This window comes from Platichthys flesus, chromosome 10 (genome assembly GCF_949316205.1).
Source record: "Platichthys flesus chromosome 10, fPlaFle2.1, whole genome shotgun sequence".
Lineage (NCBI taxonomy): Eukaryota > Metazoa > Chordata > Actinopteri > Pleuronectiformes > Pleuronectidae > Platichthys > Platichthys flesus.
This window is the reverse complement of record NC_084954.1, coordinates 25,022,394-25,036,389: the sequence shown is the minus strand read 5'-3', so window position 1 is coordinate 25,036,389 and position 13,996 is coordinate 25,022,394. Positions and strand designations below refer to the sequence as shown.

The following is a 13,996-nucleotide window of genomic DNA, read 5'->3' as shown; positions in this document are numbered from 1 at the left end:
AATCAGAAGTATTTTTTTGCCAAGTAGTTTACAACTACAAGGAATTTGCTCTGGTTATTGGTGCATATGAAGATAGATAGATAGATAGATAGATAGATAGATAGATAGATAGATAGATAGATAGATAGATAGATAGATAGATAGATAGATAGATAGATAGATAGATAGATAGATAGATAGATAGATAGATAGATAGATAGATAGATAGATAGATAGATAGATAGATAGATAGATAGATAGATAGATAGATAGATAGATAGATAGATAGATAGATAGATAGATAGATAGATAGATAGATAGATAGATAGATAGATAGATAGATAGATAGATAGATAGATAGATAGATAGATAGATAGATAGATAGATAGATAGATAGATAGATAGATAGATAGATAGATAGATAGATAGATAGATAGATAGATAGATAGATAGATAGATAGATAGATAGATAGATAGATAGATAGATAGATAGATAGATAGATAGATAGATAGATAGATAGATAGATAGATAGATAGATAGATAGATAGATAGATAGATAGATAGATAGATAGATAGATAGATAGATAGATAGATAGATAGATAGATAGATAGATAGATAGATAGATAGATAGATAGATAGATAGATAGATAGATAGATAGATAGATAGATAGATAGATAGATAGATAGATAGATAGATAGATAGATAGATAGATAGATAGATAGATAGATAGATAGATAGATAGATAGATAGATAGATAGATAGATAGATAGATAGATAGATAGATAGATAGATAGATAGATAGATAGATAGATAGATAGATAGATAGATAGATAGATAGATAGATAGATAGATAGATAGATAGATAGATAGATAGATAGATAGATAGATAGATAGATAGATAGATAGATAGATAGATAGATAGATAGATAGATAGATAGATAGATAGATAGATAGATAGATAGATAGATAGATAACTTTATTCATCCCCAAAGGGAAATTAAGTCGTCATAGCAGCCGGTACATTTGAATACAATAAAATACAATACAATACAATAAAATAAAATATAAAATATTGCGGTAGAAACAATAAAAACAGAAACACAAGATAAATGGGTAGAAACACAATAAATACAACATACATAGGAAAAGCAATAAAAATAGAAAACCAGTATATATTTACTGTTAGGATTTCAATATTTTACCTATATTCTCTGTCTGACTCAACTCTAAATGAATAAAGATAGAAGGAGTTTGAGCCAGATATAATGCTTTCTATACAAATGATTAATAAATAACCTTTTCCTTCCTAGTGTGTAATCCTGAAGTTAGAATTTGTCTGCGTTATAGTTGTGTTTCGTTGTTTTGGTTAAATTGTTTTGAATGTCAGTACAAACAGAATATTGTTTTGATATAGCAAGAACACGATAATCTTTTCTCCAACTGTCAACACCATTGGCCCACATGCCATCATCTGTGTCAAGGTCTTGGGAGTGGCTCCTTGTGACTTCCTTATTCCAATACCAAGAGGATGGCCTACGCCTGCGCACTTTCGAGGAGGAAGAACCAAGACCTACTGTTATAAAAAAGACAGGCGCCGGCTGTTTGATGCGTTCTGATGGGTCTGGTGTTCTGATGCGACTTGTTGGAAGCCCATTGCTTTGCTGATTGTTACCTTTCATTGCTTTCTAAATAAATACTTGATTGAACAAACCGAGTTCGGCTCATCTTCTCATATTTAGGATAAACCAACACGCCTGACATTACCCACTGTTTACTTCTTATTTACTCACTTTTTTCCAATATTTATACAAAGTAGCAATTATTTTGACATAAAAATATATGAAAGATAAAATATATAAAAAGTGAAGTGAAATGCAAAATGCAAAACAGTAAACAGTGTCCGATTGCAATATGCAATGTAATACAGTATAATATAATATGAGATAATGTGTTAATTTATTAATTTAACACATCCTTGAGGTGTGGGGGTGGAATAAAAGTCAGAGTCAGGTGGGGGTCCCTGGCCTTGTTGATGAGGCCAACGGCAGCCGGGAAGAAGCTGGTATTGTGGCGGGCGGTTTATATATATATATATATATATATAATGTTTCCACTAGGAAACATTATCAGGACACACTCGGTAGATTTCCACTGCTATGTGGATGACACCCAGTTATACTCGTCAATAAATCCTGAACAGTGTAATCAATAACTAAACTCCAAGCATGACCTGCAATTTTTTCTTATTAAAAAGTGTGATAGTAATTTTACTATTCAGGCAAATGATTGATATAAGGAACTATTTTGATGTTTAGAAAAATGACCAAATGTTTCCCATAGAAGTCAGGGTGTCGCTCATGTAACTGATGTTATATGACTTCCTCACACACAGGGTCACCTAACAAAGGCTTCACAGCATGGGGGATTTGTGGTGGTTGTAAACATTGATAAAGGGATTTTGAAAACATGTTACACTTCAGGGGTCTGGGAAAGAGTAGGTGACAGGATATTGGTGACCTATTTCTTAACATCAAAGAGGCTGATCGATAACATTTGTTCCTCTCTAGGAGGAGCTTGAAGATGTATAAAGTGCTGCTTCTCCAGTATGTCATTGCTCATTGTATGAAATCTATGCCATGGTTTTGTACGGTGATGCCCGGAATAAACTTCCAGAAAGACATTGTAATGACTGGTGCTTGACTAAGAAATTCCAATAACAATAGAGGTTAGAATACTTGGCCCTAAACACCTTAGAGATTTATTATCTAATGATATAGCTGCGCTAGACGACATTGCCCTTGCTTCCAAGGAAACAGTCAGGAACTTGGGAGTGATGTCCAACCCTGATTTGTCCTTTAATTCTTACTTAAAACAAATTTTTGGACCACCTTCTTCCAGTTATGTAACATCTAAAAAATCGTGTGTTACTTTCTCAAAAAGATGCATTGAAACTAGTCCATGCCTTTGTTACATCCAGACTTGATTATTGTAAATCCTTATTATCAGGCTCCAGCAGTTAGTGGTTAAAGACTGCAGCTTGTCCAAAATGCTGCAGTACGTGTCCTGACAAGAACCAGGAAAGGAGAACACATTTCTCCTGTATTAGCTTCACTACACTGGACACTGAAGCAACGCTGAACCGCCGGGTAGCGCTAATAATATCACCTGTTGATATTGACAATTGGGCACCCAGGGTGGAGCAGCAGCCATGGCATTACAACCATGCAGCCAGTTGGCTGCGGGCTCATCCTGAGGCCTCCAACAGAGCAATACAAATAGATCACAGAGCCCTCTACAGAGGGTCAGTCGGGAAGTGGTCGCACCTCCAGTGATGGGGACCCCAACAAAGATTTGGATGGGGATCCAGCCACAGGGGCTAGACAACAGACTCAAAGACCTAAATTGGTTACGCCTGCACAAATGCCTACCAGTGCGGGAAACTATGTACCGGCATGAGTTCCCCTGTGTGCCCTCGGGCAGCCTGTTAAGGGGAGGAAACAGTCAGGCATGTCATGTGGGATGGTCCAGTTGCAGGGGTAGTATGGGGTAAAGTGGGGGATTGGCTAGGGCAGGTAGTCCCAGGGTTTCATTTGACCTGGGCCAGGGTCGAAAGAGGGTTGGGCTCAAAGAATGGTCAGGTTATTTTCCAGATGGAGAAAATTATACGCATTTCAAAGAAGAGTTTGTGGTTGGCCAGGCGAAACCTGGTAATGGTGAAATAGAGATAGCGGTGTGGAAAGGATAATGAGGAGGTTACAAGTAGTTGTAAAGGGAAAAATCGAAAGGGACATTTAGAAGTAGGGGAAGCATATCGCCTTAGAGAGGTGGAAAGGAGGGTTTGGTGGATATGGTGAACTTAGAGGGAATTCACAAGTGTTTTTATGTGCATCATATGTTTTATTCACCTATATTTTTGTAACATGGATTGGGTATGTTTTTACAAATGTATTTACCTTGTACTTAAAAGGGCGGCTGTGGCTGAGGGGTATAGCGGTCGTCCTCCAACCTTAGGGTCGTAGGCTTCCCTGATATTTAACGACAGTCTAAATTATAAACGTTTTTTGTCCAAGTTCATTTTGACGATAATTGTAAAATGACAATTTCTGGCTAATACAGCCAGTAGATTACAAAACTCCAGAGCAATAGCTTTATTGTAACAGGACAAACTTCAAAGCAATACAATTATCACACGATGACATAACTTAACTTCAAAGTTATACAGTGACAAAGCTTTAAAGAACTACTATTTGTCAGATAGCACAATTTCAAAGTAAAACCAAGTTTGTAAAAAAGACAACTTCAAAGTAATGACAATAATTCAAAGCACACTTTCAAAGTAATAATACTAATAAACCTTATCTGTCTAGCACCTTCATTCAAGAAATGCAGCTCAAGTGCTTTACATTTTGTAAATACAAATATAAACATGTTAATACAGATAAAATATTGTTTAACACACAATTAAAAAAGTTCTGCTAGCGTCCAACTTTGCAGATCAGTCGCTGTGAGCTTCGCTCACGTCTCTCGCGGACAGCTCCGCTGCTGCCTTTTGTACCGGAGGATCACATCAGCTAACAGCCCTCAGCTGGGTTGATTAATCCTCTGGTTCAGGTGGAGGTGCTCACTGAGCCACCTCTGTGACTACATACCCCCATTGTCAAATTCAGACAGGATGGTTACCTATAGCACCTTTCATTCAAGAAATGCAGCTCAAAGTGCTTCACATATATTATAGATACAAATATAAACATGTTACTAAAGATATACAATTGTTTATAAAATAAAACTGCTAAATTGTAAGTCATAAAAGGCAACAGATTTTAAGTAAAATATAAACATTACAAAATAACATTAAAAAGAAAAAGTTACAAGCGTACAAGGGCAAGATCTCATTAAAATCTGAAGTAAAAAGAAATGTATTAAGTTTCGGTTTAAATAAGTTTGCTGAATTAACTTTTCCTGATATTTAATGGCACTACATTTTTTTTAATCTAATGACATTTTCAAAGTAATACAATTATTGTAAAAAGACAAAACTTCAAAGCAATACAGTTATCATACGATGACACAATCTCAAAGTTATTCAATGACAACACTTTAAAGGAAGAGAATTTTTGTCAGATGGCACAATTTAAAAGTAATACAACTTATACAACACAATCTAAGCGTATTGAAATTACATAACTCCAAGGTAATACATAGTGAATAAAATTATTGTTGGATGCCAAAATTCAAATTTTGGATGACACAAATGCAAAGTAATACCATGAATGTAAAAAATATAACTTCACAGCAATGACAATTATTCAAAGGAGTAAAATTACACAGTTTCAAAGTAATAATATTAATAAAGTGTACCTATATATCACCTTTCATACAAGAAATGCAGCTCAAAGTGTCTTACATATAAGCATAACGTTAATAGAGATAAAATATTGTTTATAAAAAAAACTATTGTTAAATGTTATTGTAATGGAAATTTTGCATTCGTGTATGTGATGTTGCATGAGCAAACGTGTGTGGAAGATTGACCAGATTGTTTATCTAAAAGGGTAACTTTCGGTTTAAGATTATTGCTCAGGGACTTTAAGTTGATGGCCTCTTGAAGCCTTCACTTTATGGTGTCTCTGAACAAATGGTTGGGATCTCACATCTGGGGTCTCACTCCAGGGATCTTCCACAGAGACTTGAAGGCAGGATGTCTTCCACACTGATAAGACATTAAGAGGGTAATAGATGCCTTCACTTCCCTAATGCGAGGGAGCTTTCAATTATAATTATAATTAAATAATTATTATACACCGATTTCTACTCTGTTCTTCGCTCATTTGTACATGTCATTCAGGTGATGTGTTCTGTGTGTCCATCTCTTGATGTTGGATTCAATTTACAGAAAGACAAGTGTTTTACTTTGTGCCGCCACCACAATCATGGCTTTGTCGGCAGGATCACTTGTGTGAGAGAACACTCTGGATCTCAGGGCTGAAGGTAAAAGTGCGCAGGGAGTTTAAAACTCTGACCTCAACCTACCTGACAAAAGAGGGTAGAGAAGTGAGGGCCTGATGTCTGAGAACCAGGAGTGCTCTCACTGCTATGATCCAGTGGACCAAGTAGGGCGAATTGCATTGTCTTTTTTGTAATAAAAATTCAGAAGGGTAAAGATTCCCTCTTCCATTGTGTGTTGAGTGACAGATTGTTGGCTCCTGTCCAGATAGTCTCAGCAATGCAATCAATCTGTTGATAATCAGAAAATTCAAGTACATTTTATACATGCATGCGTGCTGCTACAGAGAAGTTTGTCTAGAGGGATTAGATACGTAGACGATTTCTCTAAACTATATAATTTCAGGCAGGGAATGTAAAAGTGCATTAAACTAAAAAAACTAAAAGCGAACAATTGAGAATTTAACAGTGACCAAGTAATTACATTAGGAAATTACTATTTGGTCACATTATAGAAGAGATTGTTTGTTATTGCTCCTTATGAAAGCGTTTTGGAGATTGATTGAAGAGTTAAGGTAACTGATACTTAACACAAATTATGAATACTTAACACACATTTTTTTAATTGATATGAGTAACTGTAAATGAACATGTAAAGATTTGGATGATGCAACTGATCTGATTATTCCAGCTGGGAAAAAGTGAGAGAGAGGACCTCTCTACAGAAAAGGTAAGTAAATTAAAGTACATTTGGGGTAAAATTGGGCTTTTTTTAGGCTAATAACAAATGCAAAAAAACACTCAAAACTAATTTTTAAATTAAATATTAAAAGGAAAAGGAAAGAATGGGTTAAAAATGAATTAAGAAACTTTTAATTTCTTTCCCATATCAGCAGAACTTTATTCCCCAAATTTTCGTATTTCGCTGAACAAACCAGAGTATAAATCAAAAAATAAGAGTCGGGTCATAACTCCTGAGACAACCTATTAGAGAAAATAGGTTTAAAAAGTAGAGAGGAAGACTGTGGTTTTTCTCAGCATGGGAGGTTTGAGTTTAAATCAGCTGCAGCAACTCAAAACTAAACTGCATGTAAAAGAGAGAAATAAGTAGAGAGGACAAAGAAAAAGGAATGTAAGGATATTTCTAATGAATGTTGGTTAACTGAAGCGAATGTCATGGACAGAAAATGATGGCGCCGTGGACGGCTGCATCGGTGTGTTGGTGCGCAATGTTTTGTCTTGTTTTGTTAGTTAATTCAGTTTTTTGCCTAAAAACCGGGAGCTCTTTCACCAGAGAGATGCCCATGAATGATCAGGGACATAACTCCAGAAAGTTTATTTCCAACTTTCATTGCCTCATCTGTCGAAATTTTGGATATTCTGGTCAAGGGTGCCCTCACATTCGGACAGGCGGTGAAGCGACGGAGGAGATGTAAACGGGCCGGCTTGCTTGTGCGTCTCCGCCGGCGGGGACTTCGCACACCGCTACCAGGAATATTCCTCTCCAGCGTGCGCTCACTGTGCAACAAGCTGGACAGCTCCAGTTGCTAGTTGGTGAAAACAGAGACTTCTCCTCATCTTCCGTTCTGTGCTTCACAGAGACGTGGCTGTGTAGATCGATAACGGACTCTGTGCTCAACCCAGTCTCATCAGAAAACGTTCAGTGGCAACGTTGGTCCACTTGGAACGACGTTACCATCTCACAATCTGGCCTCTCAGAGTGTGAGATGGTCAGCCCATTGTTTTGCATTGGCGTGTTCTCACGTCACGTGACTCACAAGCTCCCGTCTGCGGAGAGGAAAACATGGCGGATATTCCTTGTTCTCTCAGATAAAAATATAGTTTTGTAACTTAGTTTGGGCATAAAAATACATTCTGACACCATTTCTAGCGAGAAATGTGCTCTTTGCTTCCACAGTCTTCAGCCAGTTCGTGCTTATGATAAATATTTTAATAGTTATCGCGAATGTTTTTATCGTTGCTATGAGGGTTGCTATGACGCTGCCATGCCAGCACGGCGCAGCGTGCTGTTAAAATCACCGTCCCTGCGTGGTGTCCCTCAGTGATCGTGAATGTTATTCACGTTATATAATATTAATATTTGAGGCTAGATTACACCTCTAATGCGAAGGATCCTGCGAGACCGTTCATCCCGAAGGGGGACCGACTGCGCCACGGACGGACCAGGCGAGCGGAACTGACGTGTGGCTTTTAGTAAACATCCGGTTCTTTAACTCGGGGCTGCGTAGTAACCACCGAGCGCTGGGAAGACAAACGATGTCATCTTCCTTCTGTCAGGTGAGTAGTTTATTGTTTTTAAAGATCGTTACGATCTAGGTTTACAGTCCGAGTGCTGAGACAGCGGTTGCGGAGTCCGTTGATACACACAATGCTAATCTTCAGCTAATACGCCATTGTTAGCCACATGCTACGGCCCACCGTAGCCTGTGCTACCTGGGAGGTGAATACATGGTTGTTGAAACCAGTTCAAGACGCTTAGCTCATCATTGAGGGACGCTACAATATAAATATAAACATGAATTTGATATATGAATGCTTTAGATTAATAAGGAGTGTATTTCTCTACCATTACTCCAAAATATCAGATCAATTTGGTTTAATGTATAGTATGCAATATGACAATAATGTTTCCATGTTATGGAGTTGCAATTCATTTTATAAAACAATTCCTATGTTCTGTTTTTTAATCAAGGACGATCCAAGTGAAGGTACAGGAGTTTCATTAACGTCAATAACTTGGACCGAACACTTTGTTTTGCTTGATGAAGAGCAGGAAGGGCAGCCTGGAGAGAAAGAGAAGCCGGGTTGAGCCCACTACCATCATCCACGTACCACGAGGAAGATGCGGGAGAGAAATGATCCTACCATTAAAGAGGTACTTTTGAGTTACATACCAGAAACACCATTTTATATAATATGCCAAATATACATTTTTATAAAATCCCCAAAGTACGCTTGCTGACATACAAGTTAATATCACACTGAAAGAATTTTGATCAATCATGCTTCCCTGCTGTGATTGTTTAACTGGGAAAACAACTTTTTCCACAGGAAGGCAAGTCAACATGTTCAAAGTTTTCCTCTGTTATGTATAATGATGACCCCCATCAAACATAATGTTAGCAATCTTTACACCTTTTAATTTATTCTGATTATTTCTGTCTACATGTGTGAATTTGCCTTCATTAGTTTCAGAAAAGAGCGATGATGTATCGGTCACGGGGCGGCAGCACGAGACTCCGCAAACTAGTCTGTAAGCAAAGTAGACAAAGGCATCAAGGTTGCGGCCTGCCATCATTGTTATTTTGCTTAAGGGACTGAATATGTATCATGTAGAAATATTAGCATTTCCCTTATATCTACCAAAACTGCTTGTTTCACAGACTGCAGTTTTGTTTTGGTCCGATGTGGTGTGCAAATACTCTAATTTTGTTTTGACAGACTGTGAAAAGAGCGTTGCGAACATCACCAATCTACAGGAAGACACAGTCCAGTAATGGGTGTCAGAAGTTCAGTAGTGAATGACAGGTACTGTGGAAAATGTGTGTCATCGTTGTACAATGTCCTTTGACTCTGTTTACACAAGGTTAACACAAAAAGGTTTGATTGTAAACTGATATTGGTATGAATTCATGTTATTCTCCTCTTCACAAGAAACAAACAATCCAAATTACCTGCAGAACGCCCTTGATGGACGCTTCAGATGCATCGTCAGACTTGCGAGACAGCAAGATGCCAACTTTAATGGCAATTTATTTGTGTAACATTCTGTGACCAAATGTATAGATAACTTTTTGTAGATTGTAAAAAAAGATAACCCATTTATTAAAAAAAAACTACACTAGAATTACCGCACTGCGTTGTATGACTCCGCTAATCATCGCAGTGTCCGTCTACATATTTCTACATATTTTCTCTCGTATAAATGACACTGTGTCTCTTGACAACTGAAACCATAAGATGAGGTCACTGTGGCCTTGACCTTTTGACTTTAACACAAATACACAGTTAGACAATCCGAAAACATACAGTTATGCCAAGATATCTTTGGTTTCACATACTAGATGGCATAAGCAGAGACATCAACTCAGGGAAAATATTTCTGTAGAAAAGAAAGCCCTGTACATGTGAATGTATACATCAATCATGCTTCCCTGGAAGCATACGTGTGTATGTATACATACACACGTACAAACGCACTATTGAGACGTTTTGTTTTTTATCATATATTCTCAGGAAGGACTGATGCATGTACTGAGACGGGACGTGAGGGCCTACTCTGCGTGCTCAGAGTTCAAGCCCAGCAGGGTGCCGCGGGCCTGACATATTCCGGAACAGCAGCACAGTCTTTGGATGACTCCTCTGAAGATGAAAACATGGCGAGGTACTTCTCCACTGATGAAGAACTGTGAGGGCTGTGATTAGCTACACTCTCTTGCTACAAGGCTACTCTTGCTACTCCCTGGCAGCCTTAGGAAGGCATTAGCTTGCTGTTGGGTAGCTGTTAGCTTCAGCATTTTCAGATTTAGCGGCCAGTCTGACGTTTATGTTTAAAAAAAAAAATCGGAGGAAACCATCTTCATAATTTAACACTATGGTTTGTTTGTGTGTCCTTCAGTTCTTCTCAAGAGAAGCAGTACAGGTGTGCCTCAGCTCCACGGTCCCTCCTGCAGCCTCCGCTCCTGATGCTAACCTCATGTCTCCATCACACCAAGCAGCAGACCTGGAGTGACAGACCTTTCTCCAGAGCTGCTCCCTCCCTCTGAAACCCCCCTCTCCAAAACACTATTTGTGGCGTTTTTAAAGTCTTATTTGCATGAGAATTGTTGATCATAACATTTCCAGCAGATGCCTTAATGTAATGTTTTTGAACAATAAATGACATTTATCATAACATATTGGTATTTCCTTGCACTTCTACACCATGATATTGTCAGATAACATTACATTAAAGCAGTGAATGCTCTGCTTTAAGCAACATAAACACACAATGATTCAATGGATCTGAAGTAGAATGGGCACATAACATTCTGTAGAGAATGCCTCAGTAATTGAAGTCAGAAAATAAATTTCTTTATCTGAGGTTCCAGTCATTTATAGTCACAGGAAAGCACACAGGTCTGGTTGTCTAGGGACAACCCATATCATATTGTTTAAGATGTGTAACATCAAGTTTGTGTATCAGTGCAAAATACATACCGTCATTAGTCAAGAGTTCACTCTTGTTTACACAAAATTTAGGTGACCCAGATGTTTCACAATGCATCTGATAAGGTCTTATGAGAAACATTCTTAACATTAAAGAAATGAACACAGAGGATAACAATATATGTTTGACTCAAATCAGTAGCTGGTAATCAGCAGCCTGACTTATTCAAACACATTAATACTACAATGAATGAGGCAGGGGTTTTCTATCAGAAATCATTTCTGGGACATTCATTTAAAAGATCTCCAGTATAAGCAAATGTGTTTTACAATTGGTTTACATTCAAGTGTGAGGCTGTCCCATCACATGGATTTATGACATATATATTGTTTGTATGAGCTGTCCCTCAGTGAAGTACTTGCACTTCTTGAAAAGCTCTATATAAATAAGATGTATTATTGTTTATACATTGCTTTATACATGTTTTCCTAAAAGTCACTGTAGATACAGAAACAACAGTATGGTTCAGGTGACAGTGAGTTGAATGTGAAGGTCATTTCAATGAGCTCAAGAGAAACCTAATGTGACGATATAGTTGATTTCTGATAGATAACCCCTGCCTCATTCATTGTAGTATTAATGTGTTTGAATAAGTCAGGCTGCTGATTACCATCTACTGATTTGAGTCAAACATATATTGTTATCCTCTGTGTTCATTTCTTTAATGTTAAGAATGTTTCTCATAAGACCTTATCAGATGCATTGTGAAACATCTGGGTCACCTAAATTTTGTGTAAACAAGAGTGAACTCTTGACTAATGACGGTATGTATTTTGCACTGATACACAAACTTGATGTTACACATCTTAAACAATATGATATGGGTTGTCCCTAGACAACCAGACCTGTGTGCTTTCCTGTGACTATAAATGACTGGAACCTCAGATAAAGAAATTTATTTTCTGACTTCAATTACTGAGGCATTCTCTACAGAATGTTATGTGCCCATTCTACTTCAGATCCATTGAATCATTGTGTGTTTATGTTGCTTAAAGCAGAGCATTCACTGCTTTAATGTAATGTTATCTGACAATATCATGGTGTAGAAGTGCAAGGAAATACCAATATGTTATGATAAATGTCATTTATTGTTCAAAAACATTACATTAAGGCATCTGCTGGAAATGTTATGATCAACAATTCTCATGCAAATAAGACTTTAAAAACGCCACAAATAGTGTTTTGGAGAGGGGGGTTTCAGAGGGTGGGAGCAGCTCTGGAGAAAGGTCTGTCACTCCAGGTCTGCTGCTTGGTGTGATGGAGACATGAGGTTAGCATCAGGAGCGGAGGCTGCAGGAGGGACCGTGGAGCTGAGGCACACCTGTACTGCTTCTCTTGAGAAGAACTGAAGGACACACAAACAAACCATAGTGTTAAATTATGAAGATGGTTTCCTCCGATTTTTTTTTTTAAACATAAACGTCAGAATGGCCGCTAAATCTGAAAATGCTGAAGCTAACAGCTACCCAACAGCAAGCTAATGCCTTCCTAAGGCTGCCAGGGAGTAGCAAGAGTAGCCTTGTAGCAAGAGAGTGTAGCTAATCACAGCCCTCACAGTTCTTCATCAGTGGAGAAGTACCTCGCCATGTTTTCATCTTCAGAGGAGTCATCCAAAGACTGTGCTGCTGTTCCGGAATATGTCAGGCCCGCTGCACCCTGCTGGGCTTGAACTCTGAGCACGCAGAGTAGGCCCTCACGTCCCGTCTCAGTACATGCATCAGTCCTTCCTGAGAATATATGATAAAAAACAAAACGTCTCAATAGTGCGTTTGTACGTGTGTATGTATACATACACACGTATGCTTCCAGGGAAGCATGATTGATGTATACATTCACATGTACAGGGCTTTCTTTTCTACAGAAATATTTTCCCTGAGTTGATGTCTCTGCTTATGCCATCTAGTATGTGAAACCAAAGATATCTTGGCATAACTGTATGTTTTCGGATTGTCTAACTGTGTATTTGTGTTAAAGTCAAAAGGTCAAGGCCACAGTGACCTCATCTTATGGTTTCAGTTGTCAAGAGACACAGTGTCATTTATACGAGAGAAAATATGTAGAAATATGTAGACGGACACTGCGATGATTAGCGGAGTCATACAACGCAGTGCGGTAATTCTAGTGTAGTTTTTTTTTAATAAATGGGTTATCTTTTTTTACAATCTACAAAAAGTTATCTATGCATTTGGTCACAGAATGTTACACAAATAAATTGCCATTAAAGTTGGCATCTTGCTGTCTCGCAAGTCTGACGATGCATCTGAAGCGTCCATCAAGGGCGTTCTGCAGGTAATTTGGATTGTTTGTTTCTTGTGAAGAGGAGAATAACATGAATTCATACCAATATCAGTTTACAATCAAACCTTTTTGTGTTAACCTTGTGTAAACAGAGTCAAAGGACATTGTACAACGATGACACACATTTTCCACAGTACCTGTCATTCACTACTGAACTTCTGACACCCATTACTGGACTGTGTCTTCCTGTAGATTGGTGATGTTCGCAACGCTCTTTTCACAGTCTGTCAAAACAAAATTAGAGTTACAAATGTTAATGCCCCACAACCCATTGCCGATACGGTTGTATTTGCACACCACATCGGACCAAAACAAAACTGCAGTCTGTGAAACAAGCAGTTTTGGTAGATATAAGGGAAATGCTAATATTTCTACATGATACATATTCAGTCCCTTAAGCAAAATAACAATGATGGCAGGCCGCAACCTTGATGCCTTTGTCTACTTTGCTTACAGACTAGTTTGCGGAGTCTCGTGCTGCCGCCCCGTGACCGATACATCATCGCTCTTTTCTGAAACTAATGAAGGCAAATTCACACATGT

At 38.1% G+C, this 13,996-nt stretch overlaps 1 long non-coding RNA gene across 1 annotated transcript; it reads left to right on the top strand.

Annotated features, from left to right (window-relative positions):
• Window positions 1-7,678: 7,678 nt before the first annotated feature.
• LOC133962492 (uncharacterized) lies at window positions 7,679-10,840 on the top strand. The gene is made up of 5 exons (XR_009922129.1): window positions 7,679-8,223; window positions 8,639-8,821; window positions 9,388-9,474; window positions 10,183-10,330; window positions 10,565-10,840. It is a non-coding gene; the product is annotated as an uncharacterized LOC133962492 (long non-coding RNA).
• The last annotated feature ends 3,156 nt before the right edge of the window (window positions 10,841-13,996 follow it).